At 47.7% G+C, this 12,210-nt stretch overlaps 2 pseudogenes; both read left to right on the top strand.

The window, feature by feature from the left end:
• The first annotated feature begins 4,897 nt into the window (after nucleotides 1-4,897).
• LOC146829541 (5S ribosomal RNA) lies at nucleotides 4,898-5,017 on the top strand (annotated as a pseudogene).
• A 108-nt stretch (nucleotides 5,018-5,125) lies between these two features.
• Nucleotides 5,126-5,245, top strand: LOC146829542 (5S ribosomal RNA; annotated as a pseudogene).
• The last annotated feature ends 6,965 nt before the right edge of the window (nucleotides 5,246-12,210 follow it).

Here is a 12,210-nt window from a genome sequence, read left to right on the forward strand (position 1 = left end):
AATCTAACCGCGACTTTCCCCATAGAAGTTAACGGGATCTCGCTGCTGTGTTCCCACACTGCACACGGCCCCCGTGGCTCCCCTGTGTCACTACCTTGGGTGGTTCCTTGGGGTCCCAGCGACTCTACAGGCTCTAGGCCTTGGGTCTAGTTAAGTTGTGGTTCTTATACCACTATTTTAGTATATGGTTTGGCTCGCCCCTAGGGCCTGACGTGTATTTGTGATATTTTACTGTGATTATTGAAGTGTAACTTATGTGTTTTGACCTCTAGTCTCATAAAGAGACTAGGTGGGTGTGTTTAGTAATAAATACATATATTTTATATATATACCTGGTGTGGATATCTATCATTTAGTGACTCAAGAGATTATAGACTGGTAAAACAAGCTGCTTTACATTCCTTCAAGGCTTAGCCTGAAGGCTGCTCTCCATAGCTACCACTAGGATAGCTTTCAATAAAGGTTGTCTTTAACCTATAACCAATAAGGGGCTGTTTGGACTGATACAAGGTGCTTACTATAACTAGTGGACAGCATATATCAGGCCAACTTCTCACACTCCTCTCCAGTACTTGACTCTCTCAGGGTAGCGAGACAGAGCAGTCCAAGGCTTAGTCAAGGAGGTTAGGTGGGGTTAGACATTCAGAATACAGTTCACACCCTACTACCAGCCGAGAAACTCAATGTCCAGTCAGTGCTTCACTTTTTATAAAAGAAAAGTACTTTAATACACACATGATAACTATAGTACACATAAAACTAGGATAAACAGTGAAAAACAGATATCTCTATAAACCTATGGGCCAGAGTTCTGACCCCAAACAGTATTATAGCGCTTAGACGCCAAGCACTATAAAAACACAGTTAACATGAAAACACACAGTTAGCATTGCATATTACAAACCATGTTTTACAGGGCTGCTCTCATTCGCTAGAGCCTTGATACCAGTCTTTGGATTGAAAGGATACAGTTTCAGCATGTGATGTCAAGTCAAATGTTCTTGATCAGCCCCATGTTCCTCACCCAAAACAACAGAAGTGCCCTCCCGTCCTGAGTGAGGACACTGCTCTAGTGGCGTCAGGGATCTGTACACAGGTGTCTGATGTCTTGTCATAGTTTACTGGAGTCCCACTAGTCCTGTAGCCACTGGCTAGCTGTAGGAGGGTAGTGGCTGGACAGAGTGCCAGTTCACCCTGATACCCCCAGAGAACACAAAAAGAAAGGTGAGGGCATGTTTTACTGGCCTCTATTCCCAGCTACTGCTTGTATAGGCTCCCACAGCACAGTGGAGGAGCTTAGAGGGGTTTTGATCTAACCTTCAAGGACTAGAATCAGGCTTCCCACTCTCTGGCTCCCTTGATGTGCTGCAAGCCTCCTTTCCACACCAGCTTCCTTGATGTGCCGCAAGCTTCTTTCCACACCAGCTTCCTTGATGTGCTGTAAGCTACCTTTCCAAACCTTGGACAACTGTTTGCAACTTCCTTCTTCAAAAGTGCATGCTTCACAAGTCTCACAGAATCAGCTGGTCTTCTCCCATGCCCTAGATTCTCATTGAACTCTGGGCAGCAGAATCCATCCGTCATAGAGAAAATGTCCTTAAGTTCCAGACGCAGTGTGCAAGTGTTTTATCTCTTGCCTTTACACTGCGGGTCGCGCCTGGTTTCCTTTGGACAGACCTGGTGTGGCCGCCTCTTCATTCATAAAACCAGTTTTGAACAACAGCTGACCACTTAGACCAGACTGTTATCACCGCTGATTGATAGGCTCATCCTATCAGAGGGTCTGCTACTTTTGCATCCTGAATACACCCCTAATCACAAGCCATTCATGGCATGTTCATGGTGCATTGGTGCCTGCATTACCTGCAGGATTGATTTTGTGAAGGAAAGGGCACCTTTCAGCATAAAAACAATCCATAGAGGCATTTTCCTCTTTCCTAGTGTGCTGCAGAATGCAGAACACATAGAAAGGGGATATAACAAGAAGAAATAAAGAAATTTCTCCTTGTTACGCCTCACCTAGGAAGGCATAAGATTTTGACGTATCTCCAGGTTTACAAGTCCTTGTAAATCTAGGAATGCATCAAAAAACATGGGAGTTGTGTGGGAACACCCACCCCAACGTCCGTGGAATGCCTCCCTTGTGCATAGTAAGGCAACGTAGTGACTTGCACTGCAATTGCATTACTCCATGTTTGTGACGCCATTGAATGCCGCACAAGGTGGCTTTGCGTGAGTTTATAAATATGACTGAGTGGTTTTCGTTGTGCATGTATGGTGTTGTGTGGTGCAAGCATGACGCAAAGCCCTCATAAATATGCCCCTAAGGTTTGAGTATTTGGTGATAGCTCAATTTGGAATTCCGACTGGTGGTAGTCTGCTCATGTCTCTCTTCCTACACCCACTCTCTCTGCCAAAAATTTAGCCATCCTTTTTGACACCCATCTCAGGGGCATATTAACAAGCGGCAGCGATAATTATCGCTGGCCGCTCTTAGGGAGAAAAATGTTATCGTTGGCTTTCGCAGGAAATTATCGCCATGCTAGCGTTGTATTAACAACGCATAGCGCAATGGCGATAATTTTCCAGCTATAGCGATGTTTTCCATGGTTTTCCAGCGATGTTCCATGGAAAAAGGCGATAACCTTGCTGATGCGACCCTGTGGTCGTATCAGCATAATTCACCCCCAATGGTAAGTATAGCTAAGTCTGCATTTTAGCAGACGTTAGTTTTTGGAGAAAACAGCTGTTTTCTCCAAAAACTAACGTCTGCTAAAATGCGTGGGCAGCCTTGTAAATATCGCGATGTGTACATCAGCGATATTTACAAGGTTGTACTGCCCAGTGCCGCCCACTTTGCATCTCATTTGAGATGCAAAGGGAGGCGTCGGGTAATAGTGTGCTAACATGCGCTAATGCATGTTATCACCCTCTTGTAAATAGGGCGATATTTTTATCTCCGCTTTTTTGGCTTTAAAAGCCAAAAAAGCGGAGAGATGGCCCTTGTAAATATGCCCCTCACCTTTTAAGAATATATCTCAAACTCTATCTCCACATGATTTTTCTTCCTAAAGTTCCTAAAGAGCATGTTACTCCTTGTGCCCAAAGATTGCTGGGAAACTAGTGTCCAAGATTCTATCCAGACTGGACTATTGTAATTGAGTCTTTCTAAAAAGCAATAGGCTATTCAAAACACAGTTGTTGCTTACTTCTTGGGCTTAAGAAATTCCACTCTATTTCTAATTATCTGTGGTCTCTCCACTGACTTACAGTGGAGAAAAGATGTATCTTCAAAGTTCTTTGCTTCTGCTAACGGGCCATCACTAAACAATGACCGGATGATTTGATGAGAATGCTTTCCATCTATGTGCTTAGTCGCCATCTGAGATCTGCCCCAGCCGGCCTTGCTATTATTCCTTGAACAAGGCAGACTAGTAGGGAAGGCAGGTCTTTTCATTTTCGTACCTCTCTAACTAAAATAACCCTCCCACTTTCCTTCACCCTATGTCACCTTATTAGCATTTCACAAAGCATCTGAAATCTTATCTTTTTGCCGTATAATTGTACTTTCCCACAATCTCCTAGGGCCAGATGTACAACCGTTAATTGTGGTCGCAAAGGGGATTTTGGCCGCTTTGTGACCGCAAAATAGTTCAGCCCAATATACTAACCCTATTTTGCGAGTCGCTAACCTATTAGCGACTCGCAAAATAGGGTTAGCGACTCGCTATTAGGAAGGGGCGAGCCAAGGGCGTCCCTTCCTAATAGCGAGTCCTTACCCAATGTATGATTGTTTTGCGATCATACATTGGGTAGTAATGCACTTGCAAAAGGAGAAGGGGTCCCCAGGGGGCACTTTCACCTTTGTGAATGGACATGCAAATGTTCTTTAAGAGCAGGCAGTGGTCACTGAAAAGTTAAATTTTTCTTTTTTAAATGTATTCAGTTTTTCTTTATGGAAAATGGGCTGCATTAAAAAAAACTGCTTTATTGACAAAGCAGTCCCAAGTGGCAACTCGCAAAATTCAATGGGCGTTCATCTGGCCCCTAGTGAGTTAAGCATAGCGCCATGACACCATTTTTGGGGTAGCACTCTGCTCTCGGCAAACTCTCAAAAAATGCATGCTCCCGCTTTTTGGTATAATGAAGAACCAACTATCTCAAAAAAGTAATCCCAAATGACAAACTGTGTTAATTGAGATGGGAGTGGGTGAGGGGAATGTATCCTACAACTTGCTAGTGCATGTTTCCAAGAAGTGTGAGTGGTGGCGTAAACCAGAAATTATTATGCGCAATGCTCCAGTGTTTTCTTCGTGTCAGACCTTAGTCAAGCAGCTGGAGCCTTTTCATTAAAATCAGGCTCACTGATGGGGATCCAGTCTTTAGTTTCTCCTCTTTGTCCTTTTATACTTCACATAAATGTCCTTTAGAAGAGGCCAGCTATATTATGTATTCCCTGTCGCGAAAGTTAGGAGCGGAATGTTAGTTTGAATGTGTTGCCTCTGGCACGCAGATCTGCAAATGACCGGCGCCCCCGCGCCTAGAGGCGGGGCGCCCTTAGTAGCGCCACGGGACTGGACCTTCCCCCAGGGCAGAAAAGGGGGGTGAACGAAGTGACGTCATCAGGGGGCGCTGAAAGGCTATTTGAATCCGCACCCCGCCATCTTCAGCCTCTTTGTCCCTTCGAACCTCCGGCAAGCTGCAGGGGCACATCGTCGACGTGGAGGGAGTTCGAGTCGGCGGAGTGTTGCGTGTGGCACAGGAGGTTTGAGGGGGCCTAGGCGTAGCTCGCCCACATGGGGTCTGTCGCGATAGTGTATTTAATTAATTATTTCATTTTGGAGCGCGATGCGTCCCGCTGCCATATGCGGGGGACGCGCCGTTGTTTTGCGTGTATTTCCGTGGAGCATACCACCCTGAATGCGCCCAATCTCGCCCGATCTCGGAAGCTAAGCAGGGTCGGGCTTGGTTAGTACTTGGATGGGAGACCGCCTGTGAACACCAGGTGCTGTAGGCATTTAAAACAAAGATGAAACCAGCGGTGGGTGCACGCGCGCTGGTGGTGTAAAATTAGCATAACATTTTTGATAAAGGCCGCGTGGCGATATGAACCATACTGTTTGATTTCCGTGGAGCATACCACCCTGAATGCGCCCGATCTCGCTCGATCTCGGAAGCTAAGCAGGGTCGGGCTTGGTTAGTACTTGGATGGGAGACCGCCTGTGAACACCAGGTGCTGTAGGCATTTAAAACAAAGATGAAACCAGCGGTGGGTGCACGCGCGCTGGTGGTGTAAAATTAGCATAACATTTTTGATAAAGGCCGCGTGGCGATATGAACCATACTGTTTGACTTCCGTGGAGCATACCACCCTGAATGCGCCCGATCTCGGAAGCTAAGCAGGGTCGGGCTTGGTTAGTACTTGGATGGGAGACCGCCTGTGAACACCAGGTGCTGTAGGCATTTTAAAACAAAGATGAAACCAGCGGTGGGTGCACGCGCGCTGGTGGTGTAAAATTAGCATAACATTTTTGATAAAGGCCGCGTGGCGATATGAACCATACTGTTTGTACTGCGAGGCGTCTCGCTGCGATATGCGAGGAGACGCCCCCCACCCCCTTTTGTTGTCGAGGGTATTCGCGCTAAAGTTTTTCGAATAATAATGCGTTTTTCACATACTGGAGTGTCAGATGCGGGGGACGCGCCGATGTTTCGCGCGTATTTCCTATAAAAGGCAGCGTTTTGATAGGAACCTTACTGTTATTAGTGCGAGGCGTCTCGCTGCGATAGGCGAGGGGACGCTCCCTCCCCCCTTCCTTGTTGTCGAGTGTATTTGTGCTAAAAGTTTGGGAACAATATTGCGTTGAACATAATGGAGTGTCCGGTCGGTTGCCGTGATGCGGCCCGTGGTGAGAGGCAGTGGGTTCGAACAATTTGGCCGTTCGCACCCATAGTTATTGGTGCAATTGTTTGATGAAGCAGCGGCTATACCGCGCTACATCTAGGCATTCGGTGCTTGCCATATTATTTCACCAATTGATCACTCCCCCGCTGACCCACGCAGGCAGCGGGAGCGGCTCGCGGTTGGAATTTTCCTTAGAGCCTGATGAGGCGAGGTAAAGACACCCGTGAGATAAGTTCATGGTCCTCCAACTTCTACACAAGGGGGTCGAGCCCTGTATGGCGGCGGTGGAGCGATACTATCCACGCAGCTCAGAAGGCGCGGTTCGCCTAAAACAGCCAGAAGTTAGCTCACAGGTACAGAGGGGGGCCGCCCTGTAGCGGGTAAGATGCGGCTAAGATGTGGCTTGCGGTGAGAGGCGGCCCTCGGCTTTCGCATCGCTTGCGCTTCTTGTCAAAGTCATTAGCCCGGATCTGGGTATATATTCTACTTACGATTGGGAATGTTGCCTTCTTAATGCGCTGCATGCCAAAGAACTTTTTTCAGGGCACCATTAGATCTGCCAGTGCGCGTCATGCAAAGAACTTTTCAAGGCATCATAGTCCGGTATCTTGTTCTTCTGTATCCTTGCTGTGAACGCGTATGTATAACAACATATATAGCGGAGGTAGTTGTATTACATAATATTAGAAGTCTTGCCCATCATGCCGCCGGCTTCCGGTATTTGCTGTTATTTATTGTCCTGGAACTGTAAGTTGTGTACCGGTGTGTGATTGACAGTGACTTACTTATATCATAATAATTAGCATAAGATGTAAAACAATATGTCTAATCATGATAGTCGTTTCTCAGGGTATCAGAAGTCGTTGCGGGGCATCATGCCGTCGGCTCCCTGGACTTGCTGTACATCCATGCGTCATGCTTGGGTGGAACGGGAGAGTCGGACGAGGCAGAGGTATTAAACATATGCAGTCAGGTTAGGGGGGTGGATTGGTAGAAGTGCCTATTGTGCCATCATTTTGCGCAGTCCAAGTTCATGAATTAACTGTTTCGCCTGTAAGTAGGCCCGCTAAACCAGTCTTAGATGATTGGGTATTCTAAGGGGTCATTCGTAATAACACTGGTCATTCATTCGCTTTTAGTGGGCATGCGCTGCGCATGGAAGTTCATCCCATTCCTGCAACTGGGGGTTTCAGCATACTTGTACACCGTCGGGAATTAACGACTCCATCGATTTTTAGGAAAGCACATTAATTGTGCGGTGCGGTTATTATTGGCCAGCAAAACCCGTCGGGGCTGACGGGGTAGTCCATAGGGGTCACTCAGGCACACCCAGTTGACATGCACTGCAGGTTGAAGTACATCTCATTGCTGCAAAGTGTGTTTAAACACACTGGGTCTGTGTCTCCAGTCAGTTCCCACGGTTAAGGAGTCATGCTGTTCTTATGTACATTTCAAATTGAGACAGGGAGTTACTTTTTCATTTTATCTGCACCTGAATTATTGGCCTGCCATGGAAGCTGTACACTTGCATTGTTTAAGGTCCCGGGTGCCATTCCCGGCGGGCACACCAATGCATACAAAGGCAGCATGCTAATAGCGGGTATTCTTACTAGTGGGTGTACAATTTAGGCCAATTGGCGCGGTAGCACACCGCTGCGCGCAGCAACTGCACGCTAGTAGAGGGCATTGCTTCCGGGTGGGCGTACGCTTATTACCACTCTCGGTACATTGCAAGGAGTCAGTGGGATAGGGGCTGCACGTGGAAATACTGAGAGCTGACCCAGCCCAGTTTCAATAGGCGCCGGAGGGTACCTGAACCCACACGCTATAGGTCACCTGGTACAATGCATATACAAGTTCTCTAAACAGCAGGATTTGCGGACTGGCTTTCCTTCATTGATAAGGTACACGTTAGAATAGGCTTTTGCAGGCACAGCTGAACAGAACTTTGCGTACTCGGGTAGCTCCCATTACACCAACTCCAGTAAGGTTATGTAGTCCAGTTGGAACTCTGTAGATCTAAAACCGGACAATGCTGTTATTTTAAAGGCAGCACATACTCATTTCCGTTTTATGTTACCAGCAATAAGGAAATCAGCCATTGGTCTCAGTCAATTTCAGTACGTTAGGTCCCAATACTCCCGTCAGGGGCAATAACCAAGTTCCCTGGGGGTAATACGGTACGGTTAAAATTGCCAGTCATAATGGTCCTGGTGGCTAAGTCTCTGAGGAATGTATAGCAGCTTGTTTACCTTATAATCTCTTGATTTACCAAAATGAAAAGACACTACACAGGTATTTATGTCAAATATATAGGTATTTATTGCTAAATATACTCTACGAATCACTTGATGAGATTAGAGCCAGGTAAACATTTAAAGATCAACAATTCTCAATAAATGAAGGACAAAAATGGCTGTAGCCCTAGGGGCTTGCTCATGGTGCTGCTAAGAAGTCAGGAAACAGATGAAATTTTTTCTGCTTACAATTACGCTTGAGACGCTAGTGCGGGGGAACCAATTCTGTCATGGATGTAGTTTCTTGTTATGTTTTCACGGTGATGCCAATAAGTGTTAGGAGACAGTGGAAAAACATTCTCGAGGCCTGGTTGCAGGAGGACACTTATGAAACCCAAATTTACAATCACCAGTTTGTGCCGATATGGAACAGATAATTTATTCCTTTCACGTTGGTGTCTTCTGCGAGGGACATAATAACTGTTAGGGTAGTAGTCAGTTTGGGGCGGAACGGTGAGTATTGTGGCGTGGGCTACCGGGTCTGATTAGTTACCAGGCAATAAATTAAATCATCCAGCCGCTGCTTCCCTCGACCAAGGGCAACGCCATCTTCACATAGTGTAGGCCATGCGGGGGTGGTAGGAATTAATATAAAGAAGCACATAGCAGAGGATACGGTAACCGGAGGCTCCCTGGTAAAGATGGTTATGGGGTGCAAGGTACAAACTTCACCTCGGGCACAGGGTAATTACCCGGCAGGTGCTACATTATCATGGTAACTCAGCCATTTATACCCCTGTGGCAGCCTGCAACCACAGGTCGTAACAGCAAGGGGCGAAGCAAAAGCAGCCTTTTTATACCCCCGTGGTGGCCTATAACCACAGGTCCTAACCAGTAAGGGGCAAAGCAACACCTCTCACAAAGGGAGCAGCCTTGGCAGTGGGTGGAGCAATAGCTCAGAGGGTGGCAGTGCAGGAGTCCAGCCCAGCGCAAGTCCGGCTCAAGAAGGTCTGTTGATGGACACAAAATAGGTAGCATAGCTGAGTCTTTTTAGGCTCAAGGAGGTGCCTGGTTGGTAAGTAACTATGAATGATGTCAACAGGTAACGGTATGGGGCAGTAGTTCTTCTTTGTCTGGCTGGTGACAAACGGGACTGACCTGCTGGTAGTTCCGGACGTCACCTGACTGGTGACAGAGTTCGGACCCCTGGGGTCCTGGTCTTCATGGGCATATCGAAGAGGCATACCGGAGAGGCTCGGGAGAGTACACTTAGGGTTGCACTAAGGCTGCAGGCATCCCGGTGGGCAGATTTGCTATTGTAGGCCCTAAGGGACTAGTTTCCTTGGGGAGGGAGGTGGATATCATAAAGTAAAAACAGGAAATAGTGTTGGGCCTTCCCAACTAGGTGGGCATTAAGAGAGGCTTCTGGACAATATGCCTGCTACTGAGGTTAGTTGCCAAGATATTTATCTAACGCATTCTTGGGCCTGGTAAATTATCACTTGACTGTAAGAGGGAGCGCTATTACGCCACCGCTCAATGACCATTGGTCTGAAGGGAAGTTTCTATATGTGGTCGGTAGGATAACGCAGGCAGTATAAGTTAAAGGGGTTCTGGTTAAGGCCAAGGACAAGCTAGGGAAGTGAGTGATACGGGCGACCAGTAAGAGGAAGGCAGCGGGTCCAACACTTCCTCCGCTGTCCCGAGAGTCCAAGGGAGTCTAATTGGGTGGCGCTAGCATCTAGGCACCCGTACGGGCGGAAATTTTATGGAGGGCCTGGGACAGTAGTTCCCTTTAGGATAACGGTGGATGAAATACAGCTGGTGACAGGTTCCGGGCAGGGGGTCATGGATTAATTCAGGGCAAACAGGAGATAGTGTAAACTAGTCTCTTCACAATTCGATAGTCACTGAAAGGGGGCAGGTAATGCATCACAGGACGGCCCAGATAACAAAAGAGAGAGGTGGAATCAGGATGGAGGTCATAATTTTGGTAGACGGGCAGTGGCTCATATAAACAATGCTAGGGCCATTTGGGAGCAGAGTTAGCGCGGGGGGAGGGCGAGAGTGCCAGGGAGCATCTCGCCCTGTGGCGGTTAAACAACTGGATGACCCCCAGAAAGGGGTAAGAGCCACATGTGCAGAGGGTAGGCGGAAGGGGGGGATTGGCCTGCTGGTGGTCCCTGACTCTTCTGCCCTAACCCACAACCTATGGACTGAGGTGAACCCTGGGGAGGCTGCCTGAGTGCAGGTACCCCGGTGGGCATGCCAGTGTGCCATGAGGGGCCCTGGTTTACAAGTAGTGCAACTGTTCGCTGTAGCGCGTTGGGGCCTCCTGGCACAATGTGCACAGCAGAGTGAGGGCTTGGTGGGCCGAGATGGCCAAGTTCAAGTGTATGGCCAAGTTCAAGAGTTCAAATGTAATCTGGTGCATATCTTCTTTACTGCCTTTGACAGGCCAAGGCCACTAAAGTGTACGGCCAAGCTCAAGTTCAAGTGTAATGTTGTGCCTAATTGCCCGGCAGCCTTCGTCAAGTTAATGCCACTAAAGAGTGATGCTTTGATAATTGTATATCCAAAAGGGATACTGTTACTCTCGTGTTGGTCACTGGTGAATTACCTGTTTCGTGAATAAAAAGGCTACGCCATGAACAACACGCTCTGTTTCTGAGAGTCCTTGGGCAAATGGGAAGAGTGAATGTCACGATGTGCGCCTACTATGACCGGCGCCCCCCGCGCCTAGAGGCGGGGCGCCCTTAGTAGCGCCACGGGACTGGACCTTCCCCCAGGGCAGAAAAGGGGGGTGAACGAAGTGACGTCATCAGGGGGCGCTGAAAGGCTATTTGAATCCGCACCCCGCCATCTTCAGCCTCTTTGTCCCTTCGAACCTCCAGCAAGCTGCAGGGGCACATCGTCAACCACCCACCCACCCGGCAAGAGAGCGAGGGCGGAACTGTGACAGTTAACAACAAGCAAGCGCAACAATGGCGGTTAAACAACTGGATGGCCCCCAGAAAGGGGTAGGAGCCACATGTGCAGAGGTTAGGCGGAAGGGGGGGATTGGCCTGCTGGTGGTCCCTGACTCTTCTGCCCTAACCCACAACCTATGGACTGAGGTGAACCCTGGGGAGGCTGCCTGAGTGCAGGTACCCCGGTGGGCATGCCAGTGTGCCATGAGGGGCCCTGGTTTACAAGTAGTGCAACTGTTCGCTGTGGCGCGTTGGGGCCTCCTGGCACAATGTGCACAGCAGAGTGGGGGCTTGGTGGGCCGAGATGGCCAAGTTCAAGTGTATGGCCAAGTTCAAGAGTTCAAATGTAATCTGGTGCATATCTTCTTTACTGCCTTGACAGGCCAAGGCCACTAAAGTGTACGGCCAAGCTCAAGTTCAAGTGTAATGTTGTGCCTAATTGCCCGGCAGCCTTCGTCAAGTTAATGCCACTAAAGAGTGATGCTTTGATAATTGTATATCCAAAAGGGATACTGTTACTCTCGTGTTGGTCACTGGTGAATTACCTGTTTCGTGAATAAAAAGGCTACGCCATGAACAACACGCTCTGTTTCTGAGAGTCCTTGGGCAAATGGGAAGAGTGAATGTCACGATGTGCGCCTACTATGTGAAAGGAGGAAGATTTTGCTCTGTTTGTGGGTTGATGAACACTTGATGTATTTATCCTCATTCGACCCTTCTGTTGAGACATTACAATGCGACAACTCCGGGCGATTTTGTTGAAAACGTCAATGGGAAAAGGAGGCTTTCTTTGTGGAAAGAAGGGAGCGTGGAAGTAATGTATGGTAAGAGCAACTTTATCAAAGAATAATTTCATAACCGCAGGCATATTTTTTTAAAGACGATTCTGCTTGTAGTAGGAGATATATATTTTACAACATGATGCAAAACTGAACATTTCATTAAGTACTGTGATTTCCTGTTGTGAAACGTGATATATTGTGTTTAGACTACTGGCAAGAATTAATGGAGAAATTCGCATAGAATTAGTATTGCCTGCTTAGTAGCTAGTGCACTAACTTTTAATATATAATATAATGTGGGCTAAGAAGAGAGTATA

The sequence above is a fragment of the Triturus cristatus genome, chromosome 5_2, assembly GCF_964204655.1.
Source record: "Triturus cristatus chromosome 5_2, aTriCri1.1, whole genome shotgun sequence".
Taxonomy (NCBI): domain Eukaryota; kingdom Metazoa; phylum Chordata; class Amphibia; order Caudata; family Salamandridae; genus Triturus; species Triturus cristatus.